The sequence below is a fragment of the Gopherus evgoodei genome, chromosome 5, assembly GCF_007399415.2.
Source record: "Gopherus evgoodei ecotype Sinaloan lineage chromosome 5, rGopEvg1_v1.p, whole genome shotgun sequence".
NCBI classification, from domain to species: Eukaryota; Metazoa; Chordata; order Testudines; family Testudinidae; genus Gopherus; species Gopherus evgoodei.
The window spans coordinates 115794683-115814990 of NC_044326.1; positions in this window are offsets into that span (position 1 = coordinate 115794683).

Sequence of the window (20308 nt, forward strand, 5' to 3'; positions counted from 1 at the left end):
ATTAGTGCTGAAGTTAGGCTTACTAGCCTGTAATTGTCAGGATTTCCTCTGGAGTTTTTAAAAATTGGAGTTATGTTAGCTATCCACCAGTCATCTGGCACTGAAGCTCATTTAAGCAATGGATTACATACCACAGTTAGTAGTTCTGCAATTTCATATTTGAATACCTACAGAACTCTTCTATGAATACTATCTGTTCCTGATTACTTATTACTGTTTAACTTATTAATTTGTTCCAAAACCACCTCTATTGAAACCTCAGTCTGGGACAGTTCCTCAGATTTGTCACCTAAAAAGGAATGGCATATGTGGGGGACTCTCCCTCACGTCTACTGCTGTGAAGACCAATGCAAAGATTTCATTTAGCTTCTCCAGAACAGCTTTGTCTTCCTTGGAAGTTCCTTTAGCACCCTGATTATCCAGTGGTCCCACTGATTGTTTGGCAGACTTCCTGATTCTGAAGTACTTAAAACGATTTTTTTTGCTGTTAGTTTTTGTGTCTTTTGCTAGTTGCTTTTCAAATTCTTTTTTTGCCTTCTTAATTATAGTTTTACACCTGACTTGCCAGAGTTTGTTCCTTTCTTTTTTCTTCAGAAGGATTTGACTTCCAATTTTATCTCTAACTGCCTCTTTTACTCTGTTAACCCCAGTAGCATTTTTTGGTCCTGTTAGTTTGAGCCTCTACTGCGGTGTTTTTAAAAAGTTTCCATGCAGCTTGCAGGCATTTCACTCTTGTTACTGTTCCTTTTAATTTCCATTTAACTAGCCTCCTCATTTTTGTGTAGTTTCCCTTTTTGAAGCTAAATGCTATTGTGGTGAGCTTCTTTGGTATTCCCTCTCCCCCCGCCCCCCACGCACACACACTAGTGTTTAAATTTAATGTAATTTCTTTCCATTTACTATTTTGTCATTATTTTATTATACTGCAAGAGAATTTTTTGATTATTCTATGCTTTTAGGTGGTAGAGGGATTGGGAAATCAATGTTTGGTGTCAGTCATATGAATGGCAGGTGTTTGCTTTCATTTAATGGGAGTTAGCCTCGCACAATAACACTTCCTACAAAGCATTTGACTGCTAGTGCCTGACATTGAAAGGCTGAAGATCTTACAATAGAACCATGCCTTTGATTTTCACAGGTCACTTTGTGTAGAATGACTTGTGGGAAGGGTTATCAAACCCATACTTCTATAGTCTGAAAAGTATGGAAGGCTTCCTCAAAGTAAGAGTGTGCCAACACTTTCTTAGCTTCAATCTTTTCTTTTTTTCTCTTTTTTTCATTTGGCAGCAGTGAAGAGTGGGGGAAGACATAACAAATCCTACTCCCTCCCCTTCAAAATTTCAGCAGTGCAGTTATTTCAAACACTATTTAACTTAAAACTAGACCCTGCACAGTTTCCCCCTCCCACTGGAATGTGCCTTGTTTTTACTTTCTAGGAACAAAATGAGAACCCTATTCTTTCTTTGGTGTTCATGTTGCTGCCTTCACTGTTCCAACTCCTGTTGTGTATTTGTTGTAATATCTTGCTTTTATTGTCTATTTACATCAGATCTCAAAGCGCTGTACAAAGGAAGGAAGTGTCATTATCCCTATTTTACAGATGGGAAATCACAGGCATTTGAGAAGTGAAGTGTCCACGGTCACCAGCTGGCCAGTGGAAGCTCTGGGAATAGAACAAAGTTCTGCGTCTCAGTGCTTTATCCCCAGGCCAAACTGTCTCTTGCATGCAGTGTCTGTCATCAAAGGATTGCAAAGTGTTATAGACAAAGATCTGAAATTGCCATTACACTATCAGAAGCTCATCTCTATTTATTATGCTACATGCACCTACTGAGTACAATCATTACAATGATTTGGTGAAGGTGTAGGATTTGTTCTCTGCTTGAAACTAGAAAACCTCCCAACAGCATAACAAAATGGAACCATACATGATATTAAAGGATACAGGGGTTTTTTGTTTTTTTTTTTTTAAAGAACTGAGTGTCATCAAAAGCTATTAGCTAATGTAAGTGGGCAATGATCCCATGTATTTTCTAGTGGTGCCAGAGAGTGAGGAAAGCTGAATGTGTATGTATACTCCCATTCATACACTTACCACTTTGGACAAGTTAATGGTCAGGGATTTGTGAAATTATTGCATTCAACTCCTTATTGGTTACACATCTAAATAGGCTTACAGTGGAGCCACCCATTCATTCATGACGGATATTCAGAATTTGCATGAATGTCAGTTATGACCATTCAGTGAGAGGAGAATATAGCACACTGTACTGTTAAAGTATTTATTTGTAAGCTTTTCAGTAGCGGCTGTGTCTTAGTAAGTGTTTGTATGGAGTCCAGGACAAATTCTTATTATTGTTTGTATTGAAGTAGTGCCTAGAGGCCCTAAGTTGGGATCAGGAGCCCATTGTGTTAGTCGTTGTTATATGTTTGTACAATGACTGTCCCAGCTCTGACAAATTTACAATCCAAGTAAAAAATGAGACAACAGATGAATTCACCATTGAAGAGTGATCAGCTGGGTCTGTTTTCCTGACTGGTGCTTTAGTCTGCTGATGATGATGAATAAGAAAGGGGTCTAGAATATGATTTATTATAATAATTTAATCAAACATATTTGACCGAGAATTCCAAGAACACTATACATAGATATGAAATTCAATTTACAGAATCATTATGTAGCAACAGTTATTTTCCTCTCTAGCATACTTTAAGCAGAGATCACTTAATAGAATTCATGCAGTTGTTCATTATTTAACATGTATATTATGGTAGTGCCTATTTTCATTGATCAGGATCCATAGATTATTGTGTTAACATTCTGTACAAAAACAGAGGTAGACATAGTCCTTCCCCAAAGAGCTTAGCATCTGATAGATAACTTATTTTAAGAAAAGCTTTTTTTAAAAGGGTCAACATGGTGGTGATAACGTCTCATTTTAATGTTTCCATTCATAACAATTAATTTTGTTACAGAAATTCTTGGACAAGTCTGGTGGATTAGTAGCATCATACTGGAGTTCAAGTGGCTAGCTCTGCAAGGACCAGATCCACTTTAGAGCCTTCATTTCTGAATCGTGTAATGGAGAGAACTCTTGATGTTACCTCCATACAGTGATGGCTTCTGTCTGATTGAAGAAATAGCTTTGGGCTATGGAGGAGAGTGATTGTAGAAAGCAATATAACAATTATATGGGACCTCTGATTATAGAGGAGAATGGAAGGGGGAACTCCTTCTCCAACTAACACTCCATTCAGTTATAGGCAGCCAGTATGAAAGTTATATTGTGATATCAATGGCTACTACATTGAAATGTTTTATTTCTTGTAAAGCCAGGCAGTTAAGAAAATTTTTTATCAATTTATGTATCATTTCTTATTTTAGCAATTTTAGTTTTTGTGGTCAATATTATTTTAAACATGTTCATTTGCTAGCGAATTAACAGCAGTAGAGAACACACTCTGACAAAGTTAAAAACAAGTGCATCTGAAGAGAGGATTTTTGTAGAGTGCCAGTAGTTCCTCCAGGATAATAAGCACTTAGTGTCACAGAGAATACTTACATGCTTGAAATTTGGCATATGCTTGGGTGTTTTACTGTAGAAGAGCCGGAGTGCTCAGCACCTTGTAGGATCAAGTTTGATTTTCACAGAAATGGTTTTAAAAAATCTTAGTATCCGCCGCCAGACAAAGTTTGCAGTGCTATTAAAACAAGTAACAAACAAGCATAGCCTGGCATAGGTACTGGACACTTTTATATTCAGCTACCCTTAGCCCAATTTATGCGACAGAAGATGCAGAATAGTCTAAACATAAAAGAAGCATAAGAAACTTTGATAGGGAACGTTAGGCAACTCACTTTTGTCTATCATGGCATCTAAGGTTCAGACTCTTCCTAGCCCTGCATTGATTCAGTTGAGAGACAGGGCAAGATGCATTCCACACACCCTTGTCTTTGCAGTCCCTGTTCAATAGTCAGGCACCTTCCCAGGGCTTGTGCTTCCTTAGAACCCTTAAGGGCCCCGAAAGGGTGGAAGGAGCCAGGCAGCATCTTGCTTTTCCTCCCCACTAGTTGCAGAGCTGCCTTGTATATATGGGTGTGCAGGCTTTCAGAGGGTGAAGCAGAAGGCACTCTTGGGTTGGTAACTCCTATGCGGGATAGGAGGAGGGCAGGGAGCTGTTGGTGGCAGTCTGTGACTAAACACCACAATATAACTACAGTAGCAACAGTGAATGTGATATGTCTAGTTAAAGATGGATAATGCTTTCTATTCTTAACTCATCTCTTCAATTATTCTTAAATTTTTGAAAGTTTACATCACAGGCTGAATTTGGTCCCTGCTCAAAAGCTTTTAAGTTTGAACAACTGTGTTTCTGCTATTATTGAGTTTAAAGAGGGTCAGGAGGTGGTAAGGCAGGAACTTTTCCCATTATAAAAAATTCTTGTGAACTTTTTTGAGCAGCTCTACATCCTTGACAGCTGGGGACAAAAAACTGAAATTTGGCATAGAAGCACCCCTGAGAGAGCAGTACCTTTTCTGGCTCTGGAGAGAGCTGGTTTTGGCTTGACTGAGTTATGAGCCTTTGAAAAATCTCATAGTGAGAATTTTTTTCACTATCATGTAAAGCATGCAGTTAAGAAAGATTTACTGTGTGAGAGGGGGCTTGTTTAGTGATGGAGTGAAAGATGGTGTGAAATATGTTGCTGCAAATTAGTAGGCACAGCTGGAGCTAGAGGAAGGGCTCTATCTGTCTAAATAACAGTCTAGATTTGTATACCTTGCCCATCAATGTGATATCTGATTACCTGTTGACAGCCAGGCCTTGTAAGATGTGCAGGAGGAAGCCCTGTTCTGATGCACTGCAGGAGGGGCACATCTGGGAAAGGCTGTTTGTAGTGTAGTTGCTGTAAATGGAGAGTGGCTGCCCTGCAGTTTTTCCACCCTGCATCCAGTGAGGGACTTCTGCTTGAGTGCCTTAACCTGTGTGCCACCTGGCTTAGTAGTACCTCTGCCCCTACTAAGTTTGAAGCACCCACAGCAGCTTTTGAGCTGCTCAGATTGCTTTACTTCTCTTTCCATAAATATCTAGTTTCCTCAATAACCTATTATAGTTGATTTTATTGAAGTCCAAGTAAACAGAACCACCTTCCTGTTGACTCACTCAAAAAATTCTAACCAGTGTACCAATTTTCTGTACAGAATGTCTATCAGTCTATCTCAATCAAAACATATTTCTCTATATGATTCATAACTCTGCTTCAATTATTGTTTCAATTATTTTTTCTGTTACTAAAGTATGGATCACTAGTCTGTAATGCCCAGAACTACACTAACAACTGTAATAGGAACACTTTGGGCTACCATCCTTCTGTATTAGCTCATTATAATGATACTGTAATTACTTAGTTCTACTTCAACTCATCCACTTTATTCTTCAGGGCTTTCAGAATGTTTGAAAGAATATCAACCAGTCCTAGATAACTTAAATTTAAGGGTCTGATTGTGTCTCCCTTTTTCATGTTGAGGAGTACCTTATTCTGGAAATAGTCCCACTGTTTCCATTAGGGTTGCAGAATTGGACCCTAAATGAACAATATGGTTCACCATTTCCAGTGTTGACACTCTAGTCTCTCACTGTGCTTCACCTTCATTACCTGGAAAGAAGAGGTTTCCCTGTCTTTTTCTGTGATGAAGACTGATGCAGAGATGTCATCAGGACATTAATTTCAGAAGGGTCACTGATTTTTTGATGCCTCCATTTTTGGTTGCTGGGCCCAATTTTCACTGTTGCTGAATGTCCCATTTTCCAGTGAAGGTATGGAGGTGTGAGTACTTAGCATTGGGTTCAAGGTATCTGAAGGTGAACACACAAAAATTGAGCAATAGACCTTTTTTTCTCCTCTCTCTATCTCTACTTTGCAGGAACAATTATACACTAAACACAGTCCTTAGCAATCATGCTCTAAGCCTTTTAGGAGTGCTGTTGGACCCCACTGGAGTGATGGCACTACTGGAGATACTGATTGGTTTCTCTTTTTTTTTTTTTAGTTCCCCTCTCTTGTGTTGTTTGTGAAGGACACAGACTGTTTCCCATCTTTTCTCCCCACCCTGCCCAGCGTAAAGTCCACAATAGGTTTGAGTACAGAAATGATCACCAACCCCCACTCCGAGAAGACTAGTAAATATCTTAGTGGCTCCTTGATTTGGGAGGAGATTCTTTGAAGGTAAAATGTTTGTGTGTTTGCTTTGAAAATTTGAATTCCAAACTAACAGAGATTGACACAGGTTCAACCCCCACTGGAAACTGGCCTGGCGAGGTCCCATATGTGTGACCTGCAAGGTCCATGCAATCCTAATTTCTAGCACAATAAAGCCTGCTGTCTATCAGGCTGTGAAATAGTCTGAGAATGCCCTTTGTTGTGGTAATCTGCCGCTTGTGCTTTCAGATGCTGCTGGAACCAGGCAGCAAGTAGTGAGGGATGAAGAAAAGAATGCAGTTCAGTTTCTTTTATGTTTAAATTTATATTTCTTGACACTTAATTGGAAATATCACTTCTCAGCCCATACTCCTAATCTGTCCATCTGAATCTGAAGTTTAGTGAACTTCTCTTGTGTTGATTCCACCATCTCTCAAATTCCAGGAAAATTAAGTCCACAACATATCTTGTCAAGTTTAGTTTCTTCATGGGGGGAGGGGGGGCGGAGCGGGGAAGGAAAGAGGAGGAAATTTACTAGGAACAATTATTTCTTTTTTGAGAATACAAACATTCAAATTTCTTGATCACCTGTTTCTGACATATTGATTTCCTATAGTATTTCTTCCTCCTTGGGGAAATAAATCTGTTTCTGGCATCTATCATCCATCCTTGTGATACAAAGAATTCATTTAATTCTTAAGTGATGTCTAAATCGTCAGTCAATAAATTAGTCTTGTTGTCAATCTGTTAGGTGCCTCGCAATGTCCTCGGCGACCTCTTGCTCCTCACAAACTTGAAAAAATCTTGTGCATCTTAATCTCTTGGGCGTCTTTCACGTCTAAACTTTTTTTGTGATTTTTTTTTTTCACTCTTACAGTAAAATCCTGACTCCACTGAAGTCAGTGGGAGTTTTGCTATTGAGTTTGACCAGGATTTCACCCTTAAAATTTTAGGTTCCAGTTTTGCAAGTTGCTCTTTTCAGGTGGAGCGGTCTGATTGTTGGAGCAGGTTGCAAAACTAGGGTCTTAGCCAATCAACCTGCCACTCTGCTGCTTTATACATTACACATGCCCTCTTTTTTTAGCATAATTATATTTTGCATTTCCTTGTTCATTTGCATTGGTCTCTGTTTGTACTAATTGTATATATTACAGCTACTGTAGATGGCATTCAAAGCTTTTAAACATTAATATATTAATTTTTCTTATAGCATTTTCTATCTCCTCATGGTATCCTTTTCTTACATTATGTCTCATTTTTCACAGACACTTTCTGTGTATGTTAAAAATGTTTAAAATCACTAATATTGGCTCCTAATACACTTCTAATGGGATTGTTATTAAGATTTAGGTGCTCTCTGGATCTTCTGTATAGACCTGAATCTGCTCATGTACAAGCTTTACGCTATTGTAACCACTGACTTGAGGTGAGTTATTTCAGATTTACGACAGTGAACAGTAGAGAATCAGGCTTCTTTGTTTCCTGGCATGTACATTTGAAACTTAAAATTCATTCAAAAATGACTCCCTTTTCACATATTATGCAGGGAATCACAGTGCTGCACCATGGGTATAAAGCTATTGTTTAATTTATTTCTTCTACTTAATATGTCCAAGATTGTATCTAGTACTTGAATGCTCCTGTTTCTGCTCGTTTTCTTCTCCCTTCCAAAACCATCTTGGTTCATCATCAAACCATGTTAAATTCCATCTACCATCTTATTTCCCTTACCTTCTCTTTTGATTCTTGATGATTGTACCCAGCCGGTAATTTTTCCTAGGATTTATATCTAAGTAAATTCCAGATCCTTTTATTACCTAGCCAGATTCTCATTTCTGACCTCTTTTTGAATAATGGATTTTGGGTAATCAATTTGGGTCACTGTAGAGGGGCCTGATTTTCAGAAACTGCTAAGCAGCCTCTTCCTGAAGAGACAGGTTACTTAAAGAGCCTCATGATGGGCACTCAAGTTTGCTAGTCACTTTTGAAAAATCTTAGCCTAACTTAATGGTGTTAAACAACTACAGCTTCTGCTTATTTCATCACTTATAAAAATCCAAGCTAGGCCTTGCCTTGCAAATATTTGTTATTCCTGGTCTTTATTTCACATGAAGTCCTCTATTTTTGATGCATTGGTGTCATTGGACAGGTTTTTGTATCAACTTTAGTGAACCAACCATACTGGTAGTTGTAAAATATGCCTTCTTTCTTCTTGTGTTTATTTGGCCATAGGTAACAAATACCTGGATACGTATTTCTGTTTCTTCTCCAAGTCACCAAATCAGCGAAATCAATTTTCTTAAATAGCTATGCATTTAATTTTTAACAGTCTCTTCCATTTTGGTTTAAATTGTGTGTAGTTAAATGTTCAGTAACCTAGGCTTATACAAGAGTATAAATGCTTTCATTCAATGTGTGTGTTTATGGATGTATATTTCTCACAGGATTTCTGCCTGAAAATATTCAGTAAATCAGGAATCCATGAGTTACAGGACATGCAGACATGTTTAAATGTTTAATTTTGGTAAAGCTATAGATGTAATGTATTAATCCTGTCCAATAGTTAGGCAAAACAGGAAAACTTTCACCTTAAACATAGCTTCCTGAAAACCAAGCTATGATTCCTGGGTATGATGTCATAAGAGTGAATTATGAGCTGGATATAACCATAGTTATATCAGGGATTGAAATTATAAGAAAAAAATTTTGTCCTGTTGTACCTATTTCTTTTCTCCAGCACAGTATGTCCACTGATCACTGCACCAACAGCAAGAATAGTCAATCACAGGAAGGTGGTTGACAACAAGGGGCCTGCCCTCATGTCAAAGCTCCAGAAAGTCTTTCAAAATTCAAGATTACTTACAAACAGAAAATGAAAGTTTCAGAAAGCGCAGCATTTTAAAATGGAACAAAAACTTTACAGCTGCAAGAGGCTCATGGGTACTCAGGTAGGAACCTGCCTTCTTCCTTGCTCTGAAGCACCTCAACATATAAACAAACCAAAAAGCACACAGCATGAGTCAATATCTTGGAACATATTGGCATAGAGGAGAGAAATTGTCCGGTAGAAGAAAATGTCTTTCTACAATGAGGGTGTGTTCAAGTATTCCTCTGGCACAGTGGAATTCTCTATGTTAAGAATAAGACTCATCTGTGCAAGAGACAGAATGTTGTGTGGGGACAATCCAAGACTGTGGAATGAACTCCCCCAGAAATTAAGGACTATACAAACCATACTATTTTCAGCACCAAGAGCAAGGCATATTTCTTTAATCTTGCCTTCTTTAATAGAAACACATAGCAACAGGTATATTTATTTAAAAAACAACCAATCAAACCAAACTACCAAAAAAACAAGACACTCCACCGCACATGCTTCTCACCTTGGGGAGAGAATGAGAGAACAAACATGTGACAGATGCGTAGATGCATTACTGGAATGCACACAGACACTATGGTGGTGTGTGGCATTGAAACCTATACAGAATAAAATAGAACAATAATGTCTGGGATGCAACAAGAAATCCGCTTGCAAGGAAAGGAATAAGAGAGAGGCTATGCTGGAAATGGAACGTGAGAGAATTAGGAAGGAACTCTTCCTGTCATGGAGGAATGTCTAGATGTGCTGGTGTACACGAGATGGTGCAGCTTGTGTCTGGTGAATGTCTTGTGGGTGTGTGAATAAGAGAAACTGATTTTCTGAAAATTGCATTCTTTATATATTTAACTCTTGAAATCAAGCTTAGTACTTTCCTTCTCATGTTTGGGATGTAACAAGGAGAGGAGCACTACATTCTGTCTTTTGTGAAAGAATAAGTTGAACTTTGAGATGAAATCAGTGAGAGCTCTAGGAGATAATTTTATCTTTCAGTCACATCAGTACTGGAGTGTGATAAAAGAGCTGACATTTCCAGTACTCTTCTCATGAAAACCAACACCGGCAAGAACATCACTTTGAGTTCTAAAATGTAGACTGATTCTAAAAGTATCTCAAAGGTTCCTGCCTGATGGTTAGAAGACTAGATTTAGATTCACCATAAGGAAAATGTATATAATGGAGGTAGATTGATGTTTTTAGAAGCTTTGAGGAAGTTGTTCACCAAAAGGTAAATCATAAAGAGAACATGCTTCATATATTAATACTTGTATAATCAGTGTGCAGGATGAAAAGCTTTGACAGATGCCATCTCAGTCATAGTCATCCTAGAATTGTCAGAATGTAGGTTGTGGACCCTGAGCGTAGACCCTCTTTCTTTGTACCAATGGCAAAATCTTGCTCAGGTTCTGAAATGGGCCCTTCATATGGATTTTTTTTTTTACTTAGACCATTATGTGGCAAGATGATCCACACCCTAATTTCCCATTCAGGCCTTGAGGCTCAGATTGGCTGGGTCTGCATGACTGGATCTCCACTAAGCAGATCATCCTCCTTGCATTGATTTCCCTGATTTTTCTGAATTACTTTTGGAAAGAGAGGCATATAGAAGGAAATGTATAGAAGATGTATAGAAGAGTTGATATTTTAACCAATATTAAAAAAGTGTCTGTCTATTGCTGATGGTTTTAATTTCTTTTCCTGATAGAAGGTATTGGGGGAGGGGAGTTGGTCACTAAGGATGTAAATAAGTCTTCCTGAGAGAACTTGAGCAGTGACATTATCCTTTGGGAATTCTCTGGCATTCTGAGACCATTTCTCTCAGTCAACAGTTTTGCTGCTTACCAGGTCTGGTTTTACAGTTTTGATTTCCTTGAAGTACATTGCCCACAGGAACAGTATGGATTTTTCAAATACTTGAACAATGTAAGGACCTCTTGGTTTAAAAAAAAAACCGAAAACCCCGGGCTGTTCTTATACTACCTTCCAATGTTATCGGACAATATTGTAATGTCTTTAATGAAGAGTATATTTCTTCTAGGTCCAAGTGTACATCTCTTAATTAAAGGAAAGGTATGCTACTTTGACTTTCTCTGTCAGAACATGTGCCCTGTCTTGAATGTGGGCTCAGGTGTTGCTCCTTATCCCATCCTGCAGGCAACTGATGTCAGTACCTCTCAGTCTGTGAAGCAATCTTCCCATTGTCTGTCAAATATCAAAGGGACAACAATATCTTCCTTGGTTTATGGATGAAGGTTTCCATGTTTGGGTCATGATTTGGGCTACATAGACAAGAAAAAAAATATGCTAAATCCCTGATGTACCATCTTGCTTAGTGGAGAAAATCTATGTGGGAGACCAGTATTTTTAGCAAACCTAGGACCTGATCCAGCATTCGTTGAAGTCAGTAGGATTCTTCCAAGGGTTCTTATCCCAGATGTCTTGCCTGAGCATTCTAATGGATTATGTGTAGGATCTTGGAAAATCTGGTTACTGAGAGATTAGATATCTCTCTAGATCGTGTCACTCATTACCCCAAGATACTGTATTAGAATTAGATTGCTTTTCTCAATATTAGCCCCCATGAGTTTCATTCTCACTCTGGAGTCTTATATGGTCAGAAGAGTTGCAGCAAGTGATTCGTCCTGGAATAAATCCCAAATTCAGATGTCACTGAGGAAGATTAAATGTCCTTGTGTCCAGATATAGGTCCTAAGAAGAAAGTAACCATGATGGACAGTCATGATCTGGTAAAGTGACTGAATGGAAGAGTTGGGTCCTGGAATTGTTTCAGGAATAGGAAAACTATTTATTAACTATTTAACAGCCTTTACATTCTGTATTGTTGTCCGATTCACACAGAGTAACTGTTTGTGGTGCTGATGTGTATTAAGTATCCCATCTTTTTGTTCAACAATAGTATGTTTAGCTGCCAAGCGCATTGACTGAAATCATTGATCCCTGTTTCCTTTCATGATCCCACCTATTCTCCACAGTCAAGTCATTGCATACAAACAATCCAATGTGTTTGCAGGGCCATTATTGTGAAGGGCATGGTCATGCTTCTTTATTTCTCTCATCTGGTAAATTGCCTCAGTGTCAGTCCTCAGGCCTGGGGTATGGGTTTGTGCAAGGGCTGTTAAGGGTTTATATGCCATCTACAACAATGTTAATTTCTGTGACAAATTTTCATTAGAAAAAAATCCAATGTTATGAATATTCACAAGAAGAGTGAGCAAAAGACATTTCAAATACAGTGAATGTGAATTTGAGAGTCTTTTGCTGTTATTGTTTGAAAGACTGTTTCTGAATATTTTTGCAGTACTTGTCTAGCTTTTGCTCATATTTTAATATATCAGTGGAGGAAAAGATCTCTCTTTAATGCAGTAATACAATAGTCAAGTGTTCTGTATATAACATAAATTAAAATCCACTTTTTATAAGGAAAAATATATTTTTGGCAATTTAAAGTAGGAAATACCATGGGGGAAAATGGCTCTCTTCAAGGAAGATAAGCAAAGTAGGTACAGGCAGTGACTTTAAATTGGACATTAAACTAATCCAGGGCTATACCTTAATAAAGGCTAGTGCTGGGAATTCTTATGGATTTTCTAGCTCATTGCGGGGATGAGAGAGAAATGCAATAAATGTTCTATTACTTACACAAGCTGCTAGTTTTCAGAAAATTAGTCACCAGTGACCTTTTACCCTTTATCTTGCTCGCCTTCTCGGTAAAAGTACCTGATCTGAATCAAATGTAGCACTGGTCTATAGTGGAGTTTACCCAGGCTGCACAGTGCCATTCACAATTTTTGTGTAAGATTCTAAGCATAAAATAAAATTTTCTTCTTTCTTTAATATTTATTTGTTTAGCTTAGTAGTTTTTCTATTTATATGGGTGGGTTTTTTAATGTGAAAACCCATAATTTTGCACTTCTTGCCTTGGAGTTAAGTATTATTAAGAACTTCTGACATAACCAGTTAAATTGCTCCTAAGTAAAGTTAAAAATATAGAACCATGCTATAACTTAGTGACTTCACCTAGCCTTACAAGATATGAACCCCTCAGGGTTCTTTTTACTTTTGCCTGAATGCTGAAATCTGACATTTATATTCACCACAATGAAGCATAGACTTTATTGGGGGAGAGGAGGGAGGACTACATTATTTGGTGTGCATCAGCTCTGTGGTGGAATTATATTGATTAGTTTTCCAGTTAGCAGTGAGACCTCCTTCTGACCCTATTTTCAGGGTCACTAGATCATAATGCAGTAGCACTTAGAGACTGGTATCCCTCCCCATATTGCTTTCTGAGGAAAGTATGGACCTGAAAATCACACATCTTTCTTTCTTTATATATAGCTATCTATATAGATATATTAAAATACACACACACACACATTTGTGAAGGAATAAGGTTGGACTCTATCCAACAAATGCAGATATAAATTACGTATAGAATGTAATAACATGTGGCTGTGGACAGATAGGATAGAAAAATGAATTCAACCTTAGGCAAAGAGACTGCTTTAAAAAACGAATCTTGGCTAGCACTGTTCTCTTTGAATCAGAAAAAAAAACCCAAGAAAAATAGCTAGCAATCAAGTAGAACTAGGATAAGTACAACTTTGTGATAGAGAAACATGCATCTGCATTTTAAATTTGTTTCTTTTCAAAGGATCTTTTATTTGAGAAATTGGCAGACATAAACACACAAAACAGGAGATTTGCAAATTCTATCCCAAGATAATCATTCTCAAGATGGCACATGAACAATCTGTTGGCTTCCATCTTGTATTGTATGTCAACCATAGATATCACTTATTAAACAAGAAATCATTTGTCAAACTTGCTGTACTTTTCATAACAAACATTTTCCATGGCAGGTGTATAGCAGACAAAGAACAGGCACAAAAAATACTTAAAGAATGCAGTTGGATGCTATTTTTAATTGCCATTTGAGGCTTACATTTGCAATCCTGGGTCCTGTAAAAGGATAAGGACTGGAGTCAAGGACTCAAATATCCTCACCCTAACACCAGAACCTTTCAGAATGCTTTTGAACTCTGTGTTCTTTGAATGTGTTGTAACTGTAGGAGAGTGCTCCACTGGTCCTTTAAGGAAAGGAAAACTTTTTTAATACTTAAAAAAAATAAGGGTTGGCTTATAGCAGCTGCTGCCTCTTTCTTTGAATTTTCTTAATTGAAATACAGGCAGGCAGAAGCTAATGAATACCACATTACTGGTAAAATTTACATTTGGAAAATAAAAGCCCAGGAATCCCTCCACAGAAATGTTGTGAAGCAAAACTTCATAATTCACACTGTTCTACATATACTTATTCCTAGAAAGAAGGGGGAAGGCTTTGCTTGTTTGGAAACATCCACATGTAGAAAGCTTCACCTATAGTATTCTATACATCTTGAATTTGCAATGCTTGGTCCTCTTAGAATTATTGGATCTTCTACTCTGGAGCATCAAGTAAATATAGCACCAATTGTCAGAACAAATGGGATTTGCAGAGAGAGAGAGAGCACCTGTAAAAGTATCAGATCTATTCATATTATACTTCTCTCTATAGCTTGCACCAAAACTATTAAAAAATAGAATTGATTTTGGAAGTGCAGGACAGCAATACATTTAAGCTGGTTAGTGCACAGACGCTGGTGTGCATCCCAGTGATATAGTTCCAGGCAGATGTTGCCATTGTAAGGCAGAACCAGACAGAATAGCTATCCATGCGCCATTTGTTTTCATCCTTTATGTGTTGTCCTCTTACAGTCTGACAGATGTAAATGGTCTCAGCTTCTAATGTTGTAAAACTCCATAGTTCACATCTTGGAGCATTGTGTCAGATTTACTAATCACAGTGATAGGATAAAAATATAAGCCTGTCTGTTTTGTGGCATGTAGTTGGGCTTTTTTATCATAAAATATACTTTACCACACACCCAATGGCTAGGCTTTCACTACTGTGATCTCTTTTGTACCTGCACAGTAACAAGATTAAATGACTTTCTGACGAAGAGCCAAATTTGTTACCATACTATCTGTGCTCAGACGTTCTTGTGGGCTGTGAGCAAACAGCTGGTCCTTCTCCAAATAGGATACGACACAGGTATCACAGAGCAAGCTGTCATTACACCCAGCATGTGTGCCTTCAGTGATGAAAACAGACAAACAGCTGTTAGATGGATAGAATGAACATACTCTGTGCACAAACTTCCTCAACTCTTCATCACACAATACTTAAAGGATCTTACCCTTTCATAATGGTCCATAGCCACTAGTTTGGCACAAGACATGATTATATGACCATGGTCATTTGGAAAAATGCATAATTTTATCTATAGGCTTTTCTGTGGTGCTCCTCTGTAGAATCTGAGCACCTCACAAACATTAATAAATTTATATTGTGGTGGGAAAGTATTATTATTCTTATTTCACATAAGAGGAACTAAGGCACAGTGCTGAAGTAACTTGCCCAAGATCATATGGGAAGTCAGTGGCAGCTTGGAACTGAACCCAAATCTCCTGAATCCTAGTCCAGCCCAAGAGAATATGATCATGCATATTCTAGGTTCATTCAGGAAAAGGTCAGGATTTGGGGACAGCCCCACATCCTTTTTCAGCTTCCTTTCAGCTGATATCTGAGCAGTGTTTTAATCAATTGGCACCTGTCCTGAGCATGCCCACTGAATTCAAACTTCAATTTTTTTGTTTGGTTTCCCTTGTACTTTAGAATTTATTTTTTCTGCTTCTTCTTGCATACTCCTCCACCATCCCTTTTCCCCTCTCCAATGACTTGCCAGTGCATTTGACACTTGTTTTTATCAATATGGTCTACTAATGGACCCTTCTGTGGGAGACTGACCTGCATAGAAACCTGGTACCTATATATGCCGATCTGTCTTCTAACACTTACTGTCTCAAGAGTATTTTGAAACGTATAGTTCTCATTGAAGCTCCTCCACTCCTCTTACCTCTTTGGATGACATCTGAAGGGGACCAGCGGGTTCAGTACCTTATTTCTGTGCCAGTGTGCCCCCCACCATTTCATATATTCTTCAAATATTCAAATATCCATTTCAAACATTCTTAAACTGAGTACCAGTAAGTATATTCTTGTGTGCAGATCTTCAGAGCATATGAAATTAGAATTGTCAGTTTTATTTGAGGATCACATAGCAAAGGGGACAGGCAAGTTAGCCAGGTAGAGGGAGGAATCGCTAACCACACTGAGTGGTGTTTCTTAACCTGTTTCTGGACGGATGGATATCCAGATTAGCAGACTTCACAGTGGGTCATTTTTTCTTTTTATATTAATATGCATATTCAGTGTGTCAGTTTAAAATTACTTTTATTCTAAATCCAACTGGTTTTTCAAACCTCGCAAAGATCACATTCCTTATTAAAGACTACTTGTGTGCTCTTTCCTTGAAAGAGAGGACATGTTTGAGATAACCAGTTACAAAAAATAGTCAAACAACTTTTTTGTTTTTTAAAGTGGAAGACATATTTTTGTTTGTCTTCCATGATCACCCCTTCAAAAACGGCTGATCAGATTATATTCAAACATCTGAAAATAAACACACAGGGGAGCTGGAACAATTTGTATAGTGTGTATGTGTGGGTGGGTGCTGAGAGCCATTGAACCAAACTCTAAACCCTGTATATGATGGAAACCACTTCAAGCCTGCGGGTGCTGCAGCACCCCCGCACCCCTAGTTCCAGCACCTACATACCCATACCTTTGGACTGTGTAAGTATGAGAAACTTGAGAGAGAACTAAGATGAAATGAGCCAATCATAATAGGAAGGTATAATTGAAAATAGGTTTCTATTGGAATAGCTACTTTAACCTTAACTGTAAACTTTTTTACTGTCAGCTATATAATGACTAGTCCAATAGGCTCCCTTATCTAGCTAATGTCATAGGAAGAGCCTAACACTAGTCTTCCTATATGTTTAACTTGTATAATTATAATTATCTCCAGAATACACACCTGTGTTTTGGCATACACTCGAGTCATTAAAATAGCACAGTGTAGCAATAATCACCGTTTTCAGAACATAATTACACTGTGTTAAACGACGTTCTGGACTGCTACAATTAATGCTGCAGCTTTTTATTGCTATTGTTCGATTATTGGAATTCAATCATAGTTATTTGAAAGACCAAATATAATATTATATTTTTGTTTGTGTTTGTTTACATTTTAAATGTAAATTCCTTACTACCACAGTTTTAGGGTAAAACTTTATCTACTTTCCAACCCTATGGAAAGTTCCCTCAGGTGATGTAGCTGTGGTTCTTTGGGGGCAACTTTCAAAGCCTTCAATCAAATGGACAGTCATTATTCCCATTGCACTTCTATTTCTCTTTTTAAAAATTTTCTGGTAGGATCAAGTGATTGTTTAATGGTTATTAATTTGTTTTACAAAATGGTTTGGAAAAATGATGCACAAAAAATTGATAATCTTGGCAACATGGATGATCCTCTTCACACCCTGCCCTTCACCCGAGCAAGACAATGTATTAGTCGCTATTTAGGATTAACACCTTCAAAACTTGAAATTAGCATGTTTCTACTTCAAAATTGCTTCCTTTGCTATACTTACACCAGTGTTTTGGTTCAGTGCTTTGCTCAGGAGTGCTGGGCTGAAAAAGTTGATTCTGATCCTACAGTGGATAGCACATGTGCAAAGATGGTAGCAGCTTGCATGGAACTTGAAGGAAGAAACATGGCTTGAAAGAGGGAAGAGTTTGGAGGAGGAGGAAAGAAGTGAATCTGTATGCACACAACTTCAATGCTAGCAGTAAGCTGTTGCATCTTTGTAAATAGTTCTCTTAATAAGGAACCAGTTTAGTTTTAGAAACATGGAGGCCTTTCATGTTATTATCCAGCATATGGTGCATGAAACATGATGGCAGTGGTCAGCCTAGTGAGACCCACAACCAGGAAGAGACAAAAAACCTTGCACAGGCGTGGAAGCTGGGGAAGCAAGAATTGAGTCTATAAACAGAGCTGACCATTGGGGATAACAATGGAAAAAATGATGCTTTTTACTAGATCATTGGTGCGGAGAGAGTAAAACATTGTTGCCAGGATTAATGCCCAAAACACTAGAAGAACTGATAAAACTGTCTGAGGACTTGAACCCTAGACAGACTGAAACTGGGTTTTTACCCAAAACTGAAAAGCAGAAGAGGGAATGGATATTTATATGACAGAATTGAGATTTCTGGCATCCATATGTAACTTTGGAGCTGTAAAAGGTTCCCTTATTACTAACAGGATGGTTTGATTCCATCTTACAGGAGAGATTGTTTAGAGAAAGATCTGTAACACATTTCACACCTGGGGCATGGTTAAGATGAGCCAGGGAGTATATCTACTGCCCAGGCATGAATGTCCAGTTGAAAGCATACATAGAAAAATGCAAGATGTGCAAACAGCGTAGTGATCAACGGATGGAGCCTTTATAGCCTCAGGAAATCCCAACTTGACCATAGGAAAAGGTCAGAACAGACCTGTTCTCTTTTATTGACAGGAACTGGATGATCACAGTAGATTACAACTTCAGTTTCTGAACAGTGAACTTTATTGAGGACCCACAGACAAGAACTGTGATCAGGAAACTAAGGCAATTTTTTCAATGTATGGCATATATGACACACTGTGCTCAGACAATGGCCACAATACACTGTGGCAGAAGTCAAAAAATTCAGCACCAAATGGCAATTTGAGTGCAAGTCTCCTTCCCCTGAACCCACAAAACATCAAAAAGGCAGAGTTGGCAGTGAAGAGGCAAAGGTAAAACAGACAGAAAGGACTCCCTACCTGGCAATGTTAGACCATCATAATACACCCTTTCAGGGAGTAGTGGGACTGATGGGCCAGAGAACGAAGACTCTGCTTCTCAGGTAGGGTTACGTTCTGTAGCTTAGTGGTGCAAAGATGGATAATACACAGAAACAGTTAAGAGAATGTCATGATAGATAGGCAGTCTGCCACAATAAAAGAGCCGAGGACTCAAGACCATTATGCACAGATGAGCAGGTCTGGGTGTTATCATCAAACAACCACACAAAGCAATGGCCAAAGGCAGCAAAGGGGTGAAGGGTTTTCTTTCCCCAACAGTGCTGCCCATTCTCTGAGACTGAGGCTAGGGGGAAGTGCTCCTGCATGGCCTCTGCTCACACTTGCCCTGGAGTGCGACAACCTGGCTATGCATTGTGCATGGACTTGCAGGAACAAGGTCTGAATCATAAAAATTTGACAAAGTGCAATTAAGCAACCAAAGAACAGGGCCATGCAAACCAAACAAAATTAGAAAGAGGCTCAGGCCAGAAAGTGCAGATCTGAACCTAAGTCATGATCTGAATTTTTCTAAAAGGGATGTTTAGATTCATGATTATTTCTTCAAATAAATAATGAATGAATAATTTCCCATATATATTTCTAAGTATGTCACCGCATCTTTATTAACATTATAATTTTTTTAAACACTGAGGAGTTTTAAGAATTACATGCACGTTTCATTAATAGGGAATTTATGACTACAAGATTGCAGTTATGGTTTGTGCTAATGTTTTATTCACCCTTTTGACCCAATCCCTTTACTATACTCTGCCCCAATATTATTTTTCATAAGTCAGGAAACATTTTCCATATGTTTTGCAGTGTTATCCAAAGGGAGTTTGCAGCTGTACTATTCATACTTTATCATGTTCATACTGACTGAAGTGCAGACTCCTCCTAGTGACAGTACCCATCTGAAAGATCATAACAATGCATTTTTGGCACATTATTGTTCTACTTTTGTGTCAGGCCTCCCCTACAGAACAAAATTGTTTCACAGTTTTTATTAAAATTTACTATAAATGAACAGCTGAAAAAATAAACAGAAAAGTCTGTGTGTATCTTATTTACTGTCATCACAAAAAGAATATCTGTCTGGAACATTGTAACATAACCTAACAGCCAAAACTAATTTACAGAAATAAGCAGAGACATTAGAAAGGTTGAAGGCCACAGAAGTTCATTATTTGCAGGAAGCTTAAAAGGCAACATTGTGGGTGGGGGAGTCAAAAAGAAAGTGGTTATGAAGCTAGGTGGGGGCAGGAGGGACTGCAAAGGGAGGAATAAAATAGGAATAGAAATGTCATGGGGAGAAAGGAAAAAAAATTATAGTTGTCTCAGCTGAAATTCTTTGCATAGAAATAATAT